This window comes from Echinops telfairi, unplaced genomic scaffold (genome assembly GCF_000313985.2).
Source record: "Echinops telfairi isolate 266 unplaced genomic scaffold, ASM31398v2 ScPeMD7_2010;HRSCAF=2546, whole genome shotgun sequence".
In the NCBI taxonomy this organism is placed as follows: domain Eukaryota; kingdom Metazoa; phylum Chordata; class Mammalia; order Afrosoricida; family Tenrecidae; genus Echinops; species Echinops telfairi.
The window spans coordinates 17,031,945-17,037,056 of record NW_022105908.1 but is presented as its reverse complement, the minus strand read 5'-3'; the positions used below and the strand labels follow the sequence as shown (position 1 = coordinate 17,037,056).

At 40.7% G+C, this 5,112-nt stretch overlaps 1 pseudogene; it reads left to right on the top strand.

Annotated features, from left to right (window-relative positions):
* The window catches only part of LOC101646407, a 9,485-nt pseudogene extending 7,596 nt beyond the window's left edge, over window positions 1–1,889 (top strand).
* The last annotated feature ends 3,223 nt before the right edge of the window (window positions 1,890–5,112 follow it).

The window sequence follows — 5,112 nt, the reverse complement described above, 5'->3', positions numbered from 1 at the left end:
GACAGGGCAAGATATGACAAAATAATAATTTATAAATTATCAAGGGCTCATGAGGGAGGGGTCAGCAGGGAGGGAGGGGAAAAATGAGGACCTGATGCCGGGGGCTTGAGTGGAGAGGAAATGTTTTGATGTTTGATGAGGGCAATGAATGTACAAATGTGCTTTACACAGTTGATGTATGTGTGGATTGTGATGAGAGTTGTATGAGCCCCTAATACAATGATTTTTTAAAAAAAGATGTGCAGAGTTAGAAACCCTGTGGGTTCTATAGGGTCCTATAGGGCCTCTACGAGTCAGAATTGACTCAAAGGTAACAGGCGTGTTCGTGGAGCAATGGTCAAACATGCACTGCTAACCAAAAGGGCTGCCGTTGGCCTTCTCAGTGACTCTGCCAGAGAAAGACTGGCCCTAGAAATCCACTCAGGACAGTTCTGCTTTGTCACACGGGGTTACGATAAGTCAACCCAACAATAAGTCATTTGTATTTCATTTCCAGTGAACTATCTACTCATATTCTTGAACATTTTTTTCTTAGTTTTATTGGCACTTCATCCACATATCATACAATTCAATAGCTCAATCATATCGAAATGAAGTGTACAGCCTTTATCATAATCAGTTTTAGAACATTCGTACTCATTGTTATTTGTGAGATTTTTCCCCCCAATTTTGGCAAAAATATACACAACAAAACTTGTTCCAATTCAACAACTTCTACATGTAAAATTCAGTGCCATTGATCACACCTTTCAGGTTGTACAACCAGTATTGTTATCAATCTCTAAATTGTTCCACCAGCATTAACCTAAATGCAATACCCCCTGAACAACTCTTCCTCCTTCATCTGTGGTGACCAGAAGTCAAGTTTGGGTTTTTTCTTTACTTTTTTTTTCATAGTAGTTTTCTTGATATAATATTCACATATCATACACTTCCATAGTTATCTCGCTTTCTGAAAGAGTTGTATGGGCATCATCCCAATCTATTCTAATGCTCTCTCCTCCTGCCCCCTCACGCATTCATCGTTGGCTCCCCAATTCCCCTCCCCCTCCCTCACTCCCCACCTTCCCGATAAATCCTTGCTTCCGTTATTGTCTCTGTGCATCCACTCATTTTGTGTTTCATAAACTGGAAAACCTAACAGAAACAACAAAAAACAAAAGCAGAGAGCAGCCCAAGCTGGCCAACTTTGAGGATCAGAAGTCAGATCAGGAGAAGGTACACATAGCTGCTAAATTTATCACCCATGCACCTCCTGGAGAGTTTTATGAAGTGTTTAATGGTGTCCGACTGCTACTTAATAATGACAATCTCCTCTGGGAAGAGATCGCATGTGCATTTGCCGGTATAACATGGATCAGTTCACACCTGTGAAGATAGAAGGATATGAAGATTGGGTCTGAATGGCAGAACACAGTGACCTGGGTAATAGCAGGTTTTTAATCCAAGAAACAAAATTTCCTTTTAATTTGATCACTTATGGAAAGAAGCAAGTGACACCCCCTCCACCCCAAACTGGAGGAAGTAGATGGAGGCTTGAGGTCTTGGAGAGAATCCTGTGACTGTGCTCTGAGAGCCTACGTGAAAGATCATTATTCCCAGGACTTCAGTGCTGTTGATGCTGAAAGTATAGACGATTAATGCATGCATTGAAAGCCACTAGTTTCCACCTAAAACCTTTAGGAAGATCCGAGTGGAAGTTCACCATCACACCACCAAGTAGTTGGAGTGCTTAAGAGTCAGGTTCACTCTTATGAAGATGGAATGTTCACTTGGTTAGTCATAAAGATGTATAAGACTCAGCAACTGTTTCCAATGATGTCTAAACTGCCAAGGAGTTTATTAAACCCATAGGAGTTTATGAAATCCATAGAGCATCACCTCCCTGATACGATCATGGAAGACAAATGGGTGCATAAGCAAATGTGGCGAAGAAAGCTGAGGGTGCCTGGCTATCAAAAGATACAGCGTCTGGTTAAAGGCTTGAAGGTAAACAAGCGGCCATCTAGCTCAGAAGCAACCAGCCCACATGGAAGAAGCACACCAGCCTGTGCGATCACGAGGTGTCAAAGGGATCAGGTATCAGGCATCATCAGAACAAAAAATCATATTATTGTGAATGGTGGGGGGAGTGTGGAGTGGAGACCCAAAGCCCATTTTTAGGTCACTGGACATCCTTTTACAGAAGGGTCTCAGGGAGGAGATGAGCCAGTCAGGGTGCGATGTCGCAACGATGAAAAATACAACTTTCCTCTAGTTCTTGTAATGCTTCCTCCCCACCACCCCAACTATTATGATCCCAATTCTACCTTACAAATCTGGCTAGACCAGATCATGTACACTGTTACAGATAGGAACTGGAAACACAGGGAATCCAGAGAAGATGATCCCTTCAGGACCAGTGGTGTGAGTGGCAATACTGGGAGGGTGGGTTGGAAAGGGGGAACCAATTACAAGGATCTATATCTAACCTCCTCCCTGGGGGATGGAAAAGTGGGTGAAGGGAGACATTGGACAAGGCAAGACATGACAAAATAATAATTTATAAATTATCAAGGGCTCATGAGGGAATGGGGAGCAGAGAGGGAGGGGAAAAATGAGGAGCTGATGCCAGGGGCTTAAGTGGAGAGCAAATGTTTTGAGAATGATGAGGGAAATGAATGTACAAATATGCTTTACACAATTGATGTATGTATGGATTGCGATAAGAGTTGTATGAGCTCCTAATAAAATGATATTAAAAAATAAATAAAAATTCATAGAGCATGAAGAGAGTATCAGAGGCCATTAGGGAAAACTATCAAACCATGTCAGACACCACATTCAAGGCCTGGCGCTGGCAGCTTCCATGCTCGCATCAAAAGCAACTGAACAAGACACTCACAAGATTGGCAAAGAAATGCAGAATGTCTGAAGGCGAATGTAAGATTCTTCAGTGTGTAACAGCTGGGGAGGGAGGTTGGGGGTGGTGGTGTTTGACATGTGATCATATGATAAATCGTTGGTTTATCATCCAGAGTGATATTTTACTAGGGCTTTCAAAGCAAACAGGTTTTCTAGCCTCATAGAATTTTCTTGAATCTATCACAGTGTCTGAATTCTTTTATCGTCTCTATTTTGTGATGTGCTGTTGGCACTATAGCTACTTGGTTTGTTTATTTTTAAATCATTTTATTGCAGTCTCGTACAGCTCTTATCACAATCCATATAAACATCGATGGTGTCAAGCACATTATTTGTTTGTGTTTTAATTCTGCCACACTTCACGTTGGAGCGAGCTCTATCTTAGAGTCATTTTACTGTGTCAAAAATTTTCTTCACCATAAAGCCCTCTTACAGGTATGGACAGGTAATATATGTTCAGTACTTTTATATCCTTATTCTTCAAAGAACTGTTACTTCAATGGTTTTTACTACTAGCCTAACAGCTAAAGAGGTGATGCTAAAAGACATAGCTGAGTGGAAGACACAGTCATTCTTCTCCAATTGCTTCGATCATCTTGTATGGCGTCTTGTCACCAGATAGATTTCAAATTTGGGGTTGAGGCTTTTCGCATCCTTTTGGGGAAGCAGAGAAGGGTTGCTGGAAATTCCATTATAGCCAGCGTCTCTGGGGAAGTTGTTCTTAAATCCAAAGGCTTGAACCATATTCCCTGCACATGTATGTTAGCCTTCTTTTTTCCCTCATTGCCTCCATTTCCATGTAGGACCATGGAAGTTACAGACACCTGCATCCTTAGAAGAGTTACCCATTTATGTTTGTTTGGTTGTTTCATATTGAAGAACTGCTGACATTCTGTGGATGTAGTAGAGAATATATAATAAAACTTGAAAATGCAGACGCGTTGAAGAAATCATAAGTATTTCGTGTTTTAATGCTTTGTGGCAGGATTGTAGTACAAGCCAATAAATCCAACAACAATGTCGATAATAAGTGAAAACTGAAAATGAATCAAAGGAAGAAGGATCACTTCTAGGCAGTATCTTTCTAATGTAGCCTGTTGTTTAAGGGAATACTAGTGATTTGTTCTAAAGGGGATGTAAAACTTGTTCCAAATTTTTCTTCTTCGGTCCTGTCTGGCCAAAACCCAAATATAACTATGATATAGCAACTCTTCCCAGGTCTATTGGCAGCTTTGTATGTTTGATCGCAGAATACACAGGTGTCATGGATAGGATGTGATGACTGCTAATGGATTTATTTACATTATTTACACTTCTATGACCAGGCCTGAAGAGAAGGTGGTTTTTTAAAAAACCCAAGTAGTGTCTTCCTACCTATCTCCAAATATGTGGCAAAAAAAGAATGGTGTATGTGCTTCAGCTTTGTTTTTTGCTCAGTAATATAGTCAAGCAAGAGTGTTTCCAAGTGACCCGTTGAGCTAGGTAAGCACTTTTGTTTATCTCAAATAACATATATTTGTATAGTTTGTTATTCATACTGTCCATCCATACCACATTATCTGATGATAATACGATATACCTGTTTTGCCCTAAAAAATGAAAAATAAGAATAATAATGTGAAGATAAAAATAAAGAGTAAGAAAGAAAAGACCACCAGCAATATTTTTAAAACCAGAGAAGAAATTTCTGCGGTGGAACAATTGAGAAATATTTGAACCTAGAACAAATTCAGGGTGGGTCAAGAGGGAGGTCAACTAAGCCAATACCACGTTATACCACGTTCAGTCCATCAGAATCAAGTTTACAATAGTCTCTATCTTACAGTAAAGCTATCTGGTCCCTCACATGTGGCCAGAGGGGATTTGCCAGTGGCTTAATCTGACCAGACACTCTGCAGATGGACTTGAGGTTCCCAACTGTCCCCCATAGCCTTCTACAAATCAGGTGTTCACAATTTAAGCTCTGATACGTTTCCCTTCATCATATTTGGATTTTTCGTTATTGTCCTCTTTGGATCACACAGGCTGGTGTGCTTCTTCCTTGTGGACCTAGTCAATGCCTCACTTAGAAGGTTGCTTGTTTGAATACAAGCCTTTAAGACCCCAGACTCTATTCCAATTCATAGCCGGGCACCATCTGCTTTCTTCACCACACTTTGCTGTAGCAGCCTTATCTTCAGGGATCTCTTCATGAAGGTGAGTAGGGAG